Raw genomic sequence first — 21,367 nt, 5'->3', positions numbered from 1 at the left:
TTTGCAGAATAAAGATATGGATGATGACCAACGGAGAAGAAGAGAAAAAATTACCATTCGAAATAGAAAACTTCAAGCATCACCCCGGAATATACTTCGAGGAAATAGGAAAACTAAACATAATCGAGTCATTCTGGAAGATAATTATAAAAATAGATATTTCGCCAATTGAAAAGCGAACAGAACAAATAGAAGAATACATTCAAAAAACGCAAAATATATGCACAATGTTACACCTCACAAACAAGGGGTCATGTCAAAACTATAATATCATCATTGAAAACAATTATCAGCGGTTAAAACACTTAATAAAAAGAATAAACGCTCTGTATAAAGCACAAGAGACAAAAACGAAAAGAGGACTAATAGATGGAATAGGAACTATTGCCAAAACATTATTTGGAACAATGGACAATGAAGATAGAAAATTAATCAATGAGCAACTAAGTATCCTAGACAACAAACAAAAAACGACAGAGCACATAATAAGGAACCAAATCAAGATTATAAACGCGACAATAGCGCACATAAATAACCATGAAGAAATAATTCAGAATAACGAAAACATTTTAGCTAATGAAATCAAAAAATTAGAAATGACGCTAACAACAGAAATAAGTAACGAAAACATTAAAGAACATTTTATAATCACCAACGCAATACTTGCAGCAGTGACACAAAACGCGGAAGACACGATAGAATACCTAACGGCGATAAAAAGTGGAATATTACACCCACGACTAATACCGTTAGAAGAAATAATAAAAAATCTTAAAGAAGCAATCACGCAAATACCACAAGGATCATATTTCCCATTTAAAATAAGGGAAGAGGATTGGCAGACAATAGAAAAAGTAACGACAATGAGCGCGCACTGCGACAAAACAAACGTATACACAACCCTACATTTCCCATTAATTGCACTTCCGCTATATGAGATATTAAATGTAATACCACTACCGGTACCATACAAACAAAATATATCCGCATTAATTGAGACGAACAATCCATTAATCGCTTTGGATACTAACAGACACACGTACGCAAAACTAACCCACGAAAAATTAAAACAATGCAAGCAAATAAATACAAATTACTTGTGCGAACAAATCTTTCCAATAAGAAATGTAAAAACCGACCCACTATGCGAAATAGATATATATACAGAAAATGACAACTGTTATAATAATTGTAAAATTAAGTATGTAACAATAAAAAATAGCATATGGATAGCCTTAAGCAATTCATATTCTTGGCTATATTCCACACCAGCGAAACAAACTATTACAATTTCATGCAAAAATAGTAAAGAAACGCGTACAACCATTACAAATACAGGAAAAATAACGTTGTCAGACAATTGCAAAATAGTCACAGCAGACGCGACAATAAAATCTACAAGCACCAATAAAGGAAAAGAAATAAAAACATATCTACCGAAATATAATATTACGCTACTAAGCGAAACGTTCAAGACAAATAAGACAGAGAAATTAAAATTAAAAGTTATACAAGACGCAACAGACCTGACAGAATTAACAAAGAAATTAAATGACATGAAAAACGAAATAAACAATAACGAGACACCCTTTTTTCAACAAAAACACTTTGTATATCCTGTGTCAATTAGCAGCTCATTAATAATAATAATCATCGTTAGCGCAACAATAATAATTGTATTAAGGAAGAAAAAACAAAACGAAACAATAACGCACGCAATGTAAATCGCGCCGTTAGAATAAGCAAAAGCAAGTGATTCTAAATAAACGATTATACCAAAAAATATATCGGGAAAAAACAAAAAATTATGTAAAAAGCGAAAACTTCGTACCTCCGTTTTCTTTTAATAACAGGGGGGGGATGTTGTAGCCAGGCCTACAACCAATAATAAAAGTAGTCCGCATGGCAACAAAATTAGGTTGCACGAACCTCGAAAAGTCTTTCGAAAGATTACACAAATGTGTGATCGCCGAAATCGCGACCAGTCTTTCGAAAGACCGAAGAAATGCATCGCGAGAACATTGCGAAAAAGCTGATCAACAAATTCCTAAATTTGATGATCAAATCGAGCGTGATATTGATTGATCAATATCACGCAACCGATCGACGCAATCGATCAGAATGCTGACCGGGCATCGATCAGACTATATAACCGGCTATACAAGGCGGAATAGTCAGAGTCGGGAATCAATCAAACATTACGTGTCGTTCGGAATCGTTACTATAATTATCGCGCAAGATATTACACGAGCACAGCGAAGTTCACGCGAGCCGTACTATCAACGTCTCAGGTGACATACTCGGTCGACGGCCGCCAGAGTAACGCGATACGCGCCCGCCGACGTTTAACCGTGTGTGAAAGAAATAATATAAGCAATCCAAGAAATTGTGCAGTTGTTAAATAAATCAAGTATCCTAAAGAAAGTGTGTTAGTGATTTCAAGATTTCCTTCCATTCGTTCGATCCTGCTCGGAGTCCCAACTCCTTAGGCTTAACGGACCCGACTATCTCTAAAAATTAACGTTGTAGCCCATCCGGGGTACAACAAGATAAATTCTGTCAACGTTATTTTGAAAATAGTCAACAGTAGTATGTGGGCTGCTATGGGGCGTCAAAACAAACCCCCACCACTTTTCCACTGGCACCAGGAGCGTGGCCTCCAGCTGTCAAGATAGGGCCTCTATGTGGAAATGGAGAGGCGTGGCCGGAGATAATTAGATAATTAGTGCGTTCTGATTGGATTCTCCCATAGTTGCCCCGGCGCGTGATTGGACGCTCCCATAATTGTCCACGCGCATAATTGGATGCTCCCAAAGCTGCTCAGAATGTGATTGGTTGTCGAAATGCTAGACGAAAAGGTAAGGGGAGGGGGTGAAAGTGTCTGGGGCCGTTCGAGGTCCGACAAAATGGCATGTGCAAAGATGGCGGACACCTGAGGAGAATTTGTTCCGGGGTCTGATCGGGGGTACGATAAAATGGCGATAAGAAGGATGACGGGGTGTTGAAGGGGGATATACCTGACCAGCGAAGAATGGAATGCGACTTTTATGGTACGATAGATAGGATAGGGCGAAGAAACTGATTCTCTGTATATGAGGGAAATAAATCGAGTTTTTCTCAAGAGGATTCTCGAGGCCTAATAGTTAGTAAAACCATTAAAAATGTATTCCAGAGCTGATTAGGATCTGATAAAATGACGACTACGAAGATGATAGGCGTCTGAAAGAATATATTGATGAGAATGGAATGTGAACTTTATAGTATGATACGTAGCTGGATCAAAGGAAGGAAATTGATTCTTTGCATTGCTCCGGGCCGCTCGTGGGCACTGCGCTAATGGAAAAAGATTTTTGCGGTACGATACATAGAACGCCCCGAAGGTAGGAATTTGTTACTTTGTATATATGGGATGTCAAATCAAGTTTTTCTTAAGACGAAAAGTTTCTCGACGCTTAATAGCTAGCGAAACTTAAAAAATTTATTTTGAGACCGCTTAGGATTCGATAAAGTGATATCTGCAACAAGAAAGATGAGAGAAGTCTGAAGAGAATATACTTGAAGAATGGAATGCGATAGGAAAACAGGAACGAACAGGTTCGCACTAGATGTTTTTCTAACGAACTCGGAGTTATATGAAGTCTTATTTTATAACAAACGCAATGTCTGAAAAATTTTTTAGATATTTCTAGCTTGAAGTAACGTAGCGCATTAATTTTAGGTTGGAATGAAAAGAAAATAAGAGCAAAAACTGGAATTTAAGTTATAAAATCATTAAGTTTATTGTTATATCATTGTACATATTATATCAATTCATAAATAAAAGTTACAAATTATGATTTGAGAAAATAATACGAAGAATTTCATTAAATCTGAGAGAAGTTAATTCCACAAATATTATATCGAAATACATATCCAGAAATGTTAAATCGTTTATTTGCGTATGTATATTGCGTGCGATTTCGTGATAATTTCCTTTCAAACTTTTTTAGAATTTTACAATATCACTATCTATGTAACTTTTCGGAAGGTTTAATTCTATTTCTTTTATAAGATATTGCATGCATTTGTTAACATTATCGGTCACGCTTTGTAAATGTTTTAAATGCGCGTCGACGCATTTCACAATATTTTCCAATTCGTGAAAAGTATTCTTCTGCATCATAATTGCAACAGCATAAGTTTTACGCCTCTTCGCCGATGGCTGCGAATCCAGTAGTCATTCCTCGATGTTGAATTTTTTCGATATTTTCCATAGCGGTCTCTTCATTTTCTTTATATGCCAGTAATATGGATCGTGACCCATAAGAGGAGGTAATGTTGATCGCAACATTTTTGACAATGATAGGATCCGATCTCGATTTATTGTTAGCGTTTAAATACTCGCCGATAAGCCCCATGTTGTTTAGGAATTGTTGCCAGGAATCAGCGTCGAAATAAATTCCTTCTGCATAATTACCGGTTAATTTAATCATTGGTACGAAAACTCCTTCGTTTGTTGTTTGCAATCCAACGTGTATCCTTTTCGTGTGAGAGATGTTGAGTTCATATGTTGTCGAGCTGATGCTATATGATTAGAACTTGTCATTTCGTTCCTCGTTACAATTTCCCTTCAGAATATCATAGATGTACTTGCGCCTCTCGGAATCGGGGGCATTGCTCGGCTCCGGAATTTGCGTTTCTCGGTATCGGGAACAGCTTTTCAGCTCGTCATTGTTCCTGTTTTCTTCTCAAATGTAACTAATAATAACAAGTGTCAAAATGAGAGACTACTTCGGATTTACGAAGTTGAAACCTCGAAGGATAACTCTCGAATGAATCAAGGGCTGACGAATTCGTCGAGCTCGTTGGTTTATCTACTAAAAAAAAAGAACTGCGCGCGCAGATGAGCAAATGAAAAATTATAAAATTTAAAAAAATTTTTAAATTAAAAAATTTAAAAGATTCTAAAATTTTAAAATTTTAAATTTTAGATTTTCTAGACTTTTAAAACTTCTTCACAAAATATTTTTTAATAAACCTAGAAACTACAAAAAGGAGAGGGTTAGAGATGTTTCTTGAGTAGAGAGCTCATTTTCTTTTAGCTATATTTTAGCTATGAGAGAATAGAAAAGATGTAACCTGTAAGGAAAATTTTGACCTGTCCAATGGCGCTGCATTTTTTTGCGTGTCACCCTCTTTTCGGAGTGTGCGGGTAAGTGTCGGTCCACAATAGGTAATTTAAGCTTTAAGAAGTAAGAAATTGACCAATTATAATCGAATATAAAAAGAATAATCGATTTTGATTAGTCAATTTCTTAAGGCTTAAAGATTAAATACCTATTGTGGACCGACACTAAGATTTTCAAAGTAATAAGTATAAATACCGCGCGGAGTTATAAAAAAGGTCTATTTCCGAGATTATACTTTCTCGGGGTGACTTGGCCGGTTTTTACATTACTATCCCGATTCATTCGCTGTCTTAATATTCTAAAATAGTGAAAGAATAAAAAAATGGCACTCTGTGAATAATTAAGAAGATCTTTTATCGTTCGCGAATATCAATCCGACGATAAACGCGAGGGCTTATATTTCATTATTAACAAATGAAGAAGAAACAAATTACATCATATTTGCAAAATTCGTACCGGAATGCTCGAAAACCCTATTGAGCATTATGTTCAGATTAGGGTATTTCGTGGACAAAAGACTTTTGAATATTGTAAAAGAATATATAACCGGTGTGATAGCTGGTGTAGGGGAGGATGATGCTGACGGACATATCGCTTATTTTACAAAGTGCACCCGGAGGAGGTAAATATTTATTTTTAAAGCAATTGAAATTAGAATATGTAGTTAAAAAATTCTAATTTAAATATTTTTTAAGCGAGAGATAACATCGCAGTTGTACATTGTACCAACCACAGGGATTGAGACACCCCGCCGAAGACGAGGCGAAAGGAGTAAACGAGCGTGAGTAAAATAATAGAAAATTGATATAATTAAAAATCTAGATTTCTAAATTTTCAGATTTTTAAATTAAAATATCGAATTTTTAGGACGAATGCGAATGCGGATAGACGCGCAGCCTGAAGAGGAGATATCCCAACGGTTGATCTAGTTTCAGGTAAAAAAATAGCAAATATTGCTTTCAAAATTAGCTCACTGAATATCGAATTCAATTAATAAAAGCTTAATTTTGTTTCAGATGCGGAAGAAAATATCAATGATAAGGAGCCGACTGTGAGCAAAGCCGACATCGAAATTTACACACCGCGTGAGTAATTATTTAAAATAATAAAAGTTATAAAACTCGTGTTAAGCTAATTCTTGAAAAAAAGATAATAATAATAATAATAACAACGATGTTTCTTTTTTTTAATACAAGCAAACGACTTGGATGAATCCGAATATGAGGAAGAAGAAAATGAGGGAGAAAACGAAGAAGAACAAGAAGAAGATGTAGATGAAGAAGGAGAAGAAGAAGTTGACGAAGAAAGACAAGATGATGGAGGAGAAGAAGAAGATGACGATGACGATGACGAAAAAGAAGCCGATGACGAGGCTGAAGAAAACAGGAGAAGAGCCTTTGAGCAAATGTGCGATGAGCTTTTAGAAGAAGAGATCGAGATTTTCCATCAGTGCGAAACACGAACGGGCTATTCTCCGGAAAATTATGAAGGTAAATTTAATATTATTTTAAATTTTAAGATAATTTATTCTTTCCGATAAATTTATAATTAAATATTTTTTGCTAGATTAACACGCTCTATAAAAGCTCTGTAAAAGCGAAGAAGAAAGCTGCTCAAGGTAAGAGATACCTTCGGTATGCTAGAATCTATTCGCTAACATAAAAATCGAGTATAATTAAAATATTTATCATTAATATTTTTTGTTTCTCATTTTCAGTACAAACAGGAGGAGGCGTTTTATGCGAAGAAGAACAAGAAGATCGTTATTTACAACAGCTTCAGAACTATTTGACGGATCTTCAAGATCACCAGCAACAGCAGCAGCACCAACAACAGTAGCAACAACAGCAGCAGCACCAACAACAGCAGTAGCAACAGCGGCACCAGCAGCAACAGCACCGGTTAACCGACGAGGACGCCGTGGTCGACAACAACGACATGGTCAGTGAAAATTTCACTTATATTGAATTACGAGCGAAAAACTCTCGAAAATTTTAAAAATTTGAAGTACTAAATTTGAAGTAAGGAAGCGACATTCGCGATACGTCCTCTCGCGGAAGGTGCTAGCGATATCGTGAATTATTTAGAAAACGCGTTTCGCGAAATCCACGCGTATGCGATACGTTTGAGCGGACCGGGCGATTACGTGAGGTTATCCTTCAATTCGACAAATTTATCGCATGGCCCAGCAGACCTTTTGTTTCATCCGGCGCGAGACTTGATTCATGAGGACATATGGAAACTTGTGAGTTCGGTAGCGCAAAGTGCCGGGGGTTTCGATATCGCGATGGATTTCATCATACGCATTTTTAACGTAGCGGTACCTTTGGGGCAGAGAGATCAAATAAATTAACACAAGAAAGCGTCGCGAAACGCTCGATTTTACAAATAAAAAATTCCGACAATCTGTGCCTTCCTCGCTCCCTCGTAGCGGCGAGGATTTACTGCGAACGTGGTACTCTGCGCACGGGAGAGTTGCACGAGAGGTGGGAATCCATAAGATACGCGAGTTCTTCATTACAGCGTGAGTTAGCGGTTAAGTTAACGAGGAACGCGATCCCCGAGGAAGGTTGCAGATATAATGAAATCGAGCGTTTTCAACGGTTTCTCGCCGCGGAAAATATCGCTATAATTTATAATTTATAATTTTAATAGTTTTGGCCGAAGTAAAAAACCGAGATACGACGGTCGCGCATTACTCGTCTCCCTCGGACGCGAACCTTCGTATACATTAAATATAATGTATTACGAGGATTCGCATCATTATAATCCTAAATTTAAGAGCTGCAGTCGGTTCGCATAGCGGTTACTGCGAAGCGTGCAACACGGGCTTTCGAAACGATAAGGGACATCGTTGCGCGAAAAAATGTCCACGTTATCACACCTCGTCCTCGTGCATAAATCACGATAGAGAAATAATTAGGTGCGAAGCGTACGTGTAATCATACGTTTTTCGGTAATTCTTGTTTCAAGTGTCATCGAGCGAAAAAAATCATATAACGGGAAATCTCGCGCGAGCATATATAATTCCGTTAAAATTTGTAGCGATTGCTGGCGATTTATACGTGCAAACACGGTACATAAATGCGACACGGTCTTTTGTAAAACATGTCGTTCGTTACCGTAATCATGAATCATCTATGTTTCATGCGACCTCTTGCTCGTAAAGCTAGTGACCTCGGCGAGGGTACAAGTACTATGATAATGCGAGTAGAAAAAAAGGTGTGTGAAAATGAAAATGATAACGCTGCGATGAACGAACAAACAAACGGTCGTGTCGCATTTATATTTTACGATTTTGAAACGCGGCAAGATGAGACGCTCGTAGGTACCGAAAACGTGAGAATCCATGTACCGACTCTTTGCGTAGTGCAACAAATTTGCGTAGCATGTGCAAACGAAGACGACATGACGGTGCGCTGCCGATGGTGCGGAATGCGTGAGTTCATATTCCGTCTCGACCCCGTAAAACAATTTATCGATTTCGCAACGCGAATAACAAAATGTTTCAAACAAATTATTTGTATCGCGCATAATGCGAAAACGTTCAACGTGCAATTTATCTTAAAATATTTAGTAGAAAATCCGAAGAGCACCCATGAACCACGCGTTATTTTGAACGGAATAAAAATCGTTATAATGATGGTCGGATATACGAAGTTTATCGATAGTATTAATTATATGCCAATGCGTTTATTCGATTTATCTAAGGCCTTTGGTCTGAGCATACGTCGAATAAAGGCTGTTTCCCGCACTTATTTAATACTATCGATAACCAATCATATATAGGATCAATTCCTGATGCTAGATATTATTCTCCCGATCACATGTCGCCGGAAGAACGCGAAAAGTTCCACGCATGGCACGCGGAAATGGTTCGTAAAAATATTTTATATTTTCGACTTTCAACGCGAAATTATCAGATATTGTCGAAACGACATAGATATCCTTCGACGAGCGTACATGAGTTTTAGAAAAATATTTTTAGAACGTGGAAACGTGTGTCCGTTTGAGGAATGTACTATCGCTTCCACATGAGAGTTTTTCGTAAAAACTTTTTGCGTAAGGAGGAAATAGAAGTCATTCCGTTGGGCGGTTACAGAAACGTTGACAGGCAATCGCACAAAGCTCTGCAATGGTTGGTGTGGATGGAACGCGAATTCGGACATCCCATTATCCACGCAGGGCGAGGTCACGAATATAAAATCGATAGCACGCCCGTCGATGGATATTACGAAACGGTTACGGAAAATGACGCTGGGTGCTACAATTTTACGGTTTCTGACATGGGTGCCCCTTCGTGTTTTAAAGTAAATCGCGATAGTACGCTTTTGTCTGCGAATCGCGAGGATACGATCGACGTGCGCTACGAACGAATGCTCGCGATGTCATGGCGCCTTCGTAAACACGGTTACCACGTAATGGAGAAATGGGAGTGCTCCTTCGACCGAGAAATTTCGAATAATAGAGAAATGCAGAATTTTCTTAAGGATCATCCGTTGGTAAAGAACACTCCTCTCGATCCTCGCGAACCGTTTTATAGTGGACGCACGGGAAATATCATCACTCGATACGAAGTTTCAGGTACGGAAAAAAATACGTTACGTCGATCGTATCCTCTCTGTATCCTTTCGTATTGAAAACCGGCGTTTTCTCGATCGGGCATCCTAAAATTTACGTCGGGCAAGAGTGTTCTTCGTTAATCGGGGTATCGCCAAATTATAATTTCAACTCGGTCGAAGGTCTGCAGGAAGGTGCAATGTAAAGTACTCCTACCACGTGATCTCTTTCATCCGGTACTATCGTATCGCGTACAAGATAAATTATTGTTTGCGTTATGTCGAAGTTGCTGCGAAATGTTCTTATAGGTTGAGTGTACTCATGAGAGCCCGGCGGATCGAGAATTCAAAGGTCACACCTGGGTATCTTGTGAATTACGCAAAGCCGTCGAGAAGGCTTATCTCGTGACGCATGTGAGTGAGATTTGGGAATAAAGTCGCGCGATACGATAGTGATACTCGTCAAGGCGGACTGTTTACCAAATATATTAATATCTTTTTGCAATTAAAACAAGAAGCGAGCGGCTGGCCGAACGAATGCAGGGAAGATGCTAACGATGCTAAGGAGCGTTACCTTCGGGAATATGAGGAAACCGAGGATATCACTCTCGATAGGCGAAACATCGCACGCAATCTCGGTTTACGTTCGGTCGCTAAGCTTTGTTTAAATTCATTTTGGAGAAAATTCGGCCAACGATCCAATTTGCCGAATACCGAAATTGTAAAATCTCACCACCAATTTATGACTTTGCTTACGAATCCTGAGCACGAGATAACCGGTATATTACCCGTAAACGACGAGGTAATATATGTTTCGTGGCGATTCCGAAAAGAGGCGGTCGTACATTCTCCACTTACGAATGTTATGATCGCGGCATACAAACGGCGCAAGCGCGATTAAAATTGTAGTTACTTAGAATTATTGGATAAACGAATTTTATATTATGACACGGATTCGTGTATATATATTAGTATATTAGGCGATCCGAACGAATATGAACCGCGTACGGAGAATTTCCTGGGCGATATGACAGACGAATTCGAGAGCTACGGCCGCAGAGCTACATCGAATCGTTTGTTTCCGGTGGTCCGAAATTCTACGCGTACATTGCTCGTACTCTGTCAGGGCGCACACACGAAACATGTAAAATTAAGGGTATTACTTTAAATTCATCGAATAGCAGGTTAATAAATTTTAGCAATATTAAGAATATGTTAATAGAAAAGGAAAGAACAAGACAAGACGAACAAGACAAGCCGGTTCATCGATAAATCTACATTTCAGTGCAATTCGACACACAGCGTTTCACGATGTTGTTACGCGAGATGAAACAAAGATATGCGCACCGGTATTGCTGAAACATAGATTTATTAATAACATAGATTTATTAATAAATAAAATAATAAATTTTTCGGTTCTGTACGGTTATGCACCGGAATAAATTTTCTCGTCTGATCTTTCTTAAATAATCGAGTTTTCCGCCCCTAGTCAAAGATTGTAAGAAATTTTTGTAAAATATATTTTTCAGAGAACAAGATGTAAAAATAATGTAAATATGTACATGTGCTAATATTAATTTATATCTTAAATAAATATTGTAATTTTTAAATTAAAAAGTTTTATTTTTATAAAATTGATTTTTAATTTATTTTAAATAAATTTATAAAAATTATATTTCTTAAAACATGTTTTTTTCCTGTAACTCCTTTCCGCCTTCCTTCCACCATTTTTAAAAATAAAGTATTTACATGCACAGAAAAATTTGATCTCTTTAATTTCCTTCCCTCGCGTATTCTGTATTTTTTTTTATAAAAACGATACCTTTTATAGAAAAGATAAGAATATATATTATATATATATATATATATATATATATATATATATATAGAACAAATTTTAAAAAAGATTTTTCATTTCATATAAAAATATTTTATATTTAAGAAAAATAATTTTAGCTTTAATTTTTTAATGCAAACTATACGGCTAACTTATAACGCTGTTTTCGTTGCGAGCATCTCCGAAGATAAGCTTGCTCACACCGCGGAGGTGAATCAGTCCTCTGCCCCGCGGTGTTTTTCGCTAGCTGTCGCGGGGGAACGCTGACGCGAGCGTATCTTCGCCGCGGTGGACTCCCCCCCCCGGTCGCAGGAATAAGCTTACAACCCTCTCACAATCAGCCTTCATGAAATCGCGCACAGACGCAAATCTGGCATTTCGTAAAATGGATGTACGGTGGAAACATACGTGGACGTCGATCATGTGCGGTCTCACAGGATGTGGGAAAACGATCTTTGTGAAGAGATTTCTTCATCATTTATCCGAAATGGTCGATGTACGTTTCGAAAGAATTTTGTTTTATTACGCGGAGTGGCAGGATGCTTATCAACAGCTTCAATACAAAACTCGAGATTTCGTTGCAGTGATTGAATTTCACGAGGGATTACCGCGTCCGGAAGATTATTCTAGCGATCCAGCTCGTCCGAAGTTGATAATAATTGACGATCTTATGAGGGAATCGTCCTCAAGCGAAGCGATCTGTAGATCTGTTTAAGGGAAGTCATCATAAGAATCTCAGCACATGTAAATCTCATAATTCTCACACAAAATCTCTTTCATCAGAGGCGTGGACAACGCGATATATCTCTGAACGTGAATTATTTTGTGGTTTTCAAAAATTCTCGGGATCGCGCGCAAATTTTCGTCATCTCGCTCGTCAAGTCTATCCGAACAATCCAAAGTTTCTCGAGGAAGCGTACCACGCCACGTCTCAACCTCACGGATATTTATTGCTCGATCTAAAACAATCGAATTCCGAACGAGTATCGTTTTCGCACGAGCACATTTCTCGATGATATAGTGAATTACGTTTATGTAGCGCGCAAATCCTTTTCCGGAAGTTTCGTATAAAAATATTATATTCTCTCGCGGCAGTCGCGCAAGTTCCTCGCGATGAAGAAGAGAACGTCATCGATTAATGCGAGAAAAATCACGGAATGTACGATCAGTAAGAAAAATATCTGTCTTCTCGAAGCGCTGTGTTATTTGAACAAAAATCAGCGCGCCTTTTTTTTACGCCGGCGGACGAAAAATTCATTCGCTGTATTTGTGAGTGCGTTTTCGATACTCTCAAGGGTAACGTTCCGTTCGAACGCAGTGAAAAAAATCGTCTAAGCAGGTATAAAACAACTTTGCGTTACTTAGCGAGAAAACGTTGTAATTAGAAAAGTAAGAAAAAGCTATTATTACAGCGAGGCGGATTTTTACCGTATCTTATCGGGCCTATACTATCCTTCCTATTTTCAAAAATTATCGGAGGATAGGTCGAGAGAAAAGAAGTCAAGTTATGGAAAGGGCAAAGAAGATGATCTTGATTTCTATGGATAATCTCGAAAGAATGCAGCATCAGCTCCAACAACATTCGCAATACGGTACGACGGAAAACGCCGTACGACAGAATTCGGAGATGATACAAGGAGAAAATTTAAATTCCGTACAAACACCCGGTATGCCTTTATCATGACTCGATTCAGATATGAGCAGGATTCTTAATTCACCCACTCCGCGCGATGTAAGCGAGAAATAGAAATTATATAAGGAATACTTTGGTGATATCTTCATTTTGATAAAACGCAAAAGGAAGATTCGACGCATAACGCCGCCGATGAGAACAATTTAGATGCACGAGAGGGAAATGTAGCGGAACCGGCGCGCGAATCACAAACAAAAGCAAATCTCCTCATTTCGAAGAGTATATAAGTAATACACTACGGGCCGAGTCTTTGTGTAGGCGCGAGCAGCAAAGCATCGAAAAAATATTAGAAAATGTGCCGAAAAGTTTTCGTGCCAAGGCATGTTTTGAAACATTTGCTTGATAAAGCAGTACCCGCGAGAATTACTTGGAACGAGGAAGGAATCGTGACTATCGAGGGTAACATTATAAAAAATTCGAATCACGGAACTGATAAACGCTGCGATGCGCGAAAGAAAAACCGTGAAAGCAATAAGAAGAGAGTTTGCACGATTACTGCGTACGACGAGCACCCCGGCTGTACTCGTAGGAAATAAGGAATTATTAGCAATCACATTTGTCGAGATATTATCGCCACTACGAGCGAGTTCCACTCCGAAAATATCAAGAAAACTTTCAACGACGACAATGACGACGACGACGACGAGAGACGAAGAGAGTACGACGCAAGAGAAAGGGAAAAAAACGCAAGAGCGAGGAAGAGGGAGCGAATTGTGCATTGTTTTATTCACCGCGTTTTCGTAAAATCGATATCCCTATAACCTTCATGAAAGATTCTCCACAGGCGAGAAAGAGACGCTTACTGGATTGGAATGAATTGAAATGACCGAGCTTGAAAATTTGTACTACGATCCTGCACATTATGCGGGATATTTGGCAATGGATAACCTAACGCGTGCAGTTAAATCGAATATCTCACGTAAAGAAGTAGCTCGCTAGCTTGAATCGCAAGACGCATACACACTGCACCTCCTCTCGAGGTGAAAATTTCCACGATTACGTTATAATGTGACGAATATCGACGATCTGTGGGAGGCCGATTTGATCGAACTCCGTAGTCTCAAGAGTTATAACGACAGATTTTTTATTTGCTCGTGATTATTGACATACTTAGCAAATTCGTCTGGATGAAACCGTTGCGGGATAAAACGAGTAATTACGTGACAAGGGGCTTCCAAAACATTCTCTCGAGAAGCGATGGACGAGTGCCCGTGTACTTACAAACCGACAAGAGTAAAGAATTTACCGCATGATCGTTGCAAGATTTTCTGAAAGAAAGAGACATACGTTATCGCGTAACTCACAATCCAGACATCAAAGCTGCTATCGTTGAACGTTTCAATAGAATTGAAGGAGCGAATGTGGCGCTATTTTACTCATAAAAATACGCGGCGTTACATTGATGTATTGCAAAATATTGTGCGCGCTTACAATCACACCCATCATTCGTCCATCAGAATGCAACCGGTGACCGTTACGAGAAAATGCCCGCATCGCACACGAAAATATGGAACGGCGTAGGAGGGAAGAGAAGGATGCGGTGGTAGTAGAGCGAAAGGCTAAATTCGATATTAACGATCTCGTACGTGTCAATAGAGCGAAAGCTACTTTCGAGAAAGGATACGAAGCGCGGTAGAGCGAGGAGATATTTCAAGTTTGTCGCGTTCTTCACTGGCAAAAATTCCGCGTATACGAATTGTGCGATTTATCGGGAGAACACATCGATGAGATTTTTTATGAACAAGAATTAGCACGAGTCAATAAAAACTTGGCGAAAGAAGAGTTTATTGTCGACCGTGTGATAAAGAGCAGAGGCCGCGGTACTAATAAACAGTTGTTAGTTAGCTGGCGAGAATATCCCAACAAATTCGACAGCTGGATCCCCGCTTCGAGTTTAACTTTTCTCCAAGAGGAGGAGTAATTTTTCATGGTTCTTCCGAGCGATAGCAGTAAGAAATATTTTCCGGGAAATACAACCTCTTCTTTTACCACACAATTACCTCACAGTATACATTTATTCGGAGAATGGGAAATCGCACTTAGCGAGATTCAATTTCCCTCCAGTCTTTTTCATGTACATCAAAAGGATAATAAGATTAGATTTGCCGATTTGAAGAGCGTAAAGGATGAAACAAATGCTGATAAGTTTACGGTGAAAGACTCACACTTACGGGCAGGTGTTTATGAAACTAAAGAGGAGCTTATCCGCGATTAATAGAGAGTGTAGTTACGTCGATTCGCATTTTACTTTCGACCTACAAAAAAGCTCTGACAGTAATGTCCTCATAAGCGTCGAATGTGACGAAAACTGTACTCTCGTTCATTATATAAATCTGCCGGCTAATATTTTTCAAATATTGGGGAGAATCGACACCGATGATGCCATCCTTTTTTACCATCACAAGTTACCTAATTCCAACGAATTAATTTCGTTTTTCAAACTCGGTTTTATCGTCGGTGGAGGTCGTGTTATATCTTCCTGAACTGTAAAATCCTGTAGTCTATGGCGCAATATCCCTGATAAAATGTACGTTTATTGCGATTTATGAGTCTTACATAACCGGCGATACGCGAAGCCCGCTTCTTCGAATCGTTCCAATCAATACATCCGGCTGTAATTACGTACAGGACGAATCTGGTAAAATATTTTCTCACTCTGCAATATACTCCATTGCGTCAAACGAAATTCCGTAAAATTGAAATAGATATAAAAGATCATGAAGAAAAAATACCATTCGAATCCGGAACGCTAATAGCGACATTACACTTTAAACGTGTCCGTTAATTACCATTTGCGGTGAAAAGTCTCGGAGCTTTGAGAAAAAACTAATCACCTCCATGGAATACGACGACTATTACGAAAGGCAGAATGGTGGAAATAGGGGAGGAGGAATTCCTCGAATTTTTGTTGGTTCACCCTATCAACATAGTCACGGAATCGGAAATTTCGTCGAAGGATTATTTAGAAGAGCTTTCTTATCTAAGCAGGGAAATACGTGCACTCGAGAAAGAAACTTTACGCGCCGGAATTGGTGTTATAAAGGATGTTGAAAACAATACTCCGTTCAAGGAAGCTCTCAAAACGCGACTCAAGGAATCGGGTAGAAATCTCAAGAGAAAAACCAAAGAAAATATAAGCGAATTAATGAAGGGGTCGGGATATAAAACATCCGCAAAAATGCGCGTGGCTCAGTTTCCCTTTGGAGGGCACGACGCACGCACCAGTAAATTCGGGAGAAGTTCTATTCGTTCTAAACGTAGACGAGTCGGTAAAAAAAAGAAATCGTTGAAAATCGGCGTGAAAAAAGTGGATAAAAAATCATCGAAAAGGAAAGTAGCGGCGAAAAAATTAAAAAGCGAAACATCGAAATAGCGGGAAAAAGCGCACTGATCCGATATATTCGCTTAACTGACGCGAGTGTGAATCATAAGTTTGAGAAATATGTTCTTTCTCCATACTCACTCGAGCGAATGTTTAAAGAGCGAGCTCGATTTTTTCAGTTTACCGCCTACTCAAACCAGTATCGAGAGTTCACAATGGATTTATTACAAACCGGTAACCTCGCTCGCGGACGACACACCTATAGAATTCGTCGTACCCGGATACGGAGAAGATTATCTAGATCTCACGCATATCAAGCTAAGCCTTCGCGTACGAGTGGAAAGTTTACTCGACCCTGGAACAGCGGCAGGAGGAATCAAAGTAGGCCCTGTAAATCATCTACTACATTCGATGTTCAACCAGATCGATGTATACTACTTCAATCATACTTCAATCAAAAACTCGTATCACCCCCGAACAACGCCTACGCGTACCGTGCGTACATCGAACATTGTTAAATTATTACATTATTAAATTATTCTTCACCGGCAAAAACTTCCCATCTAATTTCTTCTCTCTGGGACATGGACGAGCCGGTCATATGGACGCGCTATTAGACTCAGGAATCCCAAATCAAGCTCTCGTAAGAGGCGCCCGATACGTCCAAGGAGGACGTTCGCTGGATCTAATAGATCATCTTCATTGCGACGTCTTTAATTAGGATAAATTTTTAATTAACGAGGTAGAGAGGACTCGTTTGAGAGATGCGTTCGCTTGAAAGATGCGTTTTGTCTTATAGAAGCCAACTCAACGTCGAAAATACGTATTCTAGATGCTAGTTTGCTCATAAGAAGAGCAAAAATAAGCCCCGGAGTGTTACTCGATCATGCAAGAATGTTGAGTAAAACAACCGCCAAGTATCCTCTGACATGAGTGGAAGTTAAAATGTTCACGATTCACACAGAAGTGGTAGGAGAATCGACTGATAACGCGATATTCGGTCAACTTCCGAAACGCGTAATAGTCGAATTCGTCGATAACAAAACGTTTAATGGTGATAGAAAGCTAAATCCATTTAATTTCAAAAATTATAATATAAATTTCTTCTCGTTATACCGATGGCGTGCAAATTCCGAGCAGACCGCTGCAATCAAATTTTTCAAAAGACGAGCCGCTCTACATCGAGGCTTATAATCCTCTTCTCGGGAACTGGCATCCATTTTCTAAACGAGGGGAATTCCATAAGCAAAGAAGATTATGCTGATGAATTCACGCTTTTCGTTTTCGATCTCACTCTCGATCTATCGGCAAATTGCGCAGTGAAATCTTGTCAGACATGGAAGTTTACGATTAGAGGTACGATTCGAAAAGGCGATTACAACAACGATTAATTGTATCCTTTACGCAGAGTTCGAAAACGTGATGGAAATCGACTCTTCGCGTCAAGTCATTGTAGATTTTAGCGGATAAAGACAGTGGGAAATCTCATCCTCCACTGTGATCACTCCTTATATTACTCGAACTACAACGTAAAACAACTTCAGTTTTACTCGACACACGAACTACGCCGCTTCGGAAAAAAGCATATTCTATATCATGGATATAATCGTTGATATACAAGGTTTCCGTGACATCGAGAGAAAGTTTATACCGAAGGAAGTTGTGCTTATCGGAGTTAACAAAACTTTCGTAGATCATTGGATTGTGATGCCACCGTATCCGTTCACCGAATTATCCGAAAAATCGAGGAAAGAAAACAACTGGCTCTCGCAAAACTTCCATGGTATCGAATGGATTGACGGAACAGCTGATTCCGAACATTTCATGATGGAACTACGTGAAATTGTATGACGGGTACGTTACGTATATAGCAGAGGCCGCGAGAAAGTACTTTATTTGCAAAAAACGCTCGGCAGAAACATATATAATCTAGAAGAAATCTCTCTCGCATTCAAAAACCTAGTGGAAGATGAGGAGCATGAATTACTGCGATCATCATCATGGGTTTCATCGAAATTCTAACAAATTTCGTTGCGCGTTACGCAATGCGTAACGCGCAAACTGAGGTACTGGATGCAATCGCAAGAAGACAGCTGTGACTCGAGCAACGATGATTCTTTTATCGATAAAAGCTTCAATGACTCCGATACAGAAAGCGGAGTTTTTACGATAAAACGAAATTTTCCGAATCTCCTTAGGTGGAGAAGTAAGAGATTGGAAACTGCTTGGAGAACAAGCAGAGTGCGAACAAATGAAAACGGAGAAAGAAGAGCTATTAAAACTTGCACATGAAAAAAAGGAGACTTCTACCATAAAATCCAAGCAAGAGGATAAAAATATAGCGACACCAGAGAGGGAGGAAATGTTTCCCCTTTCTGTGAGAGATGAATTCGCTCGAAATCTTACGGGCGCTGCGTCATCTCAGTGTCGGACATGCGGATGTGTATCTTGCCGACAGAATCGATAGTGTGAACGAAGTGGACGGCCATCGTCGCGAATACCGATAATCACGATTGCTTTGGACAACACTGCCTTATACATAGACAAGCATGGAGAAAGCACTTATTTCGATAGCTACGGACTACTCCCCTTGGATTCCAGATTCAATCTACGACTTCAACGAAATTCTACTACTCATAAATGGAACATCATGCGTCTACAGGGCACATTTTCTCAGACTTGTGAACAATATTGCTGCGTATTTCTTTATTATTTGATCCGTAGTTATAATCTTAAACAATTTCTCGAAACATTCAGCGAAGATAATGATAGATTAATCGTATAATTATTTCGTAAAATCTTTCTTCATGAAAAAAGTAAATACGATAAATCTCATGTAACGTGTCATATACAAACTTGTATACAAACTTTTAAGAATAATTAAATATTAAAAACACTATTATGAAATGATATGTACAATGATGTATTACATAACAAGAAACTTAATATTTTTGTAACTTAAATTCCAGTCCTCTTATTTTCCCTCCAACCTAAAATTAATCCTAGCTACATTACTTCAAGCTAGAAATATCTAAAACATTTTGCAGACATTGCGTTTGTCATAAGATAAGAGCTTCGTATAACTCCGAGGTCGTTAAAACATTTAAAGCGAACTTGTCCGTTCCTGTTTTCCCATCGCATTCCATTCTCCGCTGGTTAGGTATATCCCCCTTCAACACCCCGTCATCCTTCTTGTCGCCATTTTATCGCACCCCCGATCAGACTCCGAAACAAATTCTCCTCAGATGTGCGCCATCTTTGCACACGCCATTTTGTCGGACCCCGAATGGCCGCAGACACTTTCACCCCCTCCCCTTACCTTTTCGTCTAGCATTTCGACAACCAATCACATCCCGGGCAGCTTTGGGAGCATCCAATTACGCGCGTGGGCAATTATGGGAGTGTCCAATCACGCGCCGGGGCAACTATGGGAGAATCCAATCAGAACGCACTAATTATTTAATTATCTCCGGCCACGCCCCTCAATTCCATTTCCACATGGAGGCCCTACCTTGACAGCTGGAGGCCACGCCCCTGGCGCCAGTGGGAAAGTGGTGGGGGTTTGTTTTGACGCCCCATAGCAGCCCACATACTATTGTCAACATTTGATTCAACCTGTTTCTTACTACATAGGAACCATGTCAACTTGTAACATTTTAGACAATAATTCCATTTTCGATATACAACCTGTTACAGCATTACATTTTATACCATTACATCAAATATTGAAGTATTTCTTTGAATTGCCACATGTTTTACAGTCAATATTAAAACATATTAAAGAAGAAAATGAATCTTTCAAGAGATATTTTTTATTTTCTTGGATCACCTTTATGGCATGAGATTTCGAAAAATTATATCAACGATATTGTAATACCGATTTTCCTTTTCTATGACGATTTTGAAATTAATAATCCATTAGGATTCCACGCTGGCATTCATAAATTAGGTGTTGCTTATATATTACTTGCCGGTATACCAATAAAGTATCATTCTAAATTAGAAAACATTTTTTTAGGTCTTTTATGTCACTCTTTTAAGTTACTCATAAGATATGTTATGATAATATATAATATACTGAAAGATATCTCAATTAGATTCGAAAAAAATTAACGGAGACCGACTGGATTTGAATTCGGGATCCCTCGTCTATCAATCCGACACTTAGTCTGCACGACCACGACGGCTCCTCTCTGTTTTAGCTGTTTATATTCCAAATCTTTTTCATGACCGCTTACGGTCGTCTAATTCTTACAATACATAAAGTATAATAATATATAATATACATAAAGTATAATAATATATAACGCAGTGAAATGATTCTTCTATTCCTTTTCATTAACTATACGTGATTTTTTTCTAATTGTCAACAGCTGCTGTTAGAAAAAAATAGATAAAATAAAATAAAATAAACTGAATTTAATTGAATTAATTGATTTAATTGAATTAAATAACTTGACTATATATTAATGAAAACATACAAAACTATCATCAGTATTGCCATAACATAAAATATCTGAAGGAAAAATATCAGAGAACAAAAATCTATTTGAAAAATGTTCATGTGCTGCATTTTCTATGATTTGGTAAGCATCAGTATGTGAGTAATATCCAATAGTATATAATTTTTTTAAAGTAAATATAACTTTTTTATTTTCATAACATAATATAGACGAAATAAGATCAAATTCTGACAAAATTTGGTCAACAGAAATAAGTAAAATCGTACGTATTAGTATATATTTATATATTTATTTTACTCCGATAATTTCTATCCACTGATAATGT

General features: G+C 38.4%; 1 protein-coding gene, 1 long non-coding RNA gene and 1 pseudogene across 5 annotated transcripts in view; 1 reads left to right on the top strand and 2 right to left on the bottom strand.

Annotated features, from left to right (window-relative positions):
* LOC105426292 (calcyphosin-like protein) overlaps positions 1–21,367 on the bottom strand; it is a 93,427-nt gene that overhangs the window by 56,030 nt on the left and 16,030 nt on the right. The window lies entirely within an intron of this gene.
* LOC148936944 (uncharacterized) lies at positions 2,610–4,568 on the bottom strand (annotated as a pseudogene).
* On the top strand, positions 4,729–11,461 carry LOC148936943 (uncharacterized). The gene is made up of 3 exons (XR_016138918.1): positions 4,729–6,658; positions 6,735–6,786; positions 6,886–11,461. It is a non-coding gene; the product is annotated as an uncharacterized LOC148936943 (long non-coding RNA).

This window comes from Pogonomyrmex barbatus, unplaced genomic scaffold (assembly GCF_055798465.1).
Source record: "Pogonomyrmex barbatus isolate J1 unplaced genomic scaffold, ASM5579846v1 scaffold19, whole genome shotgun sequence".
Classification (NCBI taxonomy): domain Eukaryota; kingdom Metazoa; phylum Arthropoda; class Insecta; order Hymenoptera; family Formicidae; genus Pogonomyrmex; species Pogonomyrmex barbatus.
This window is presented reverse-complemented; position numbering and strand designations above follow the sequence as displayed.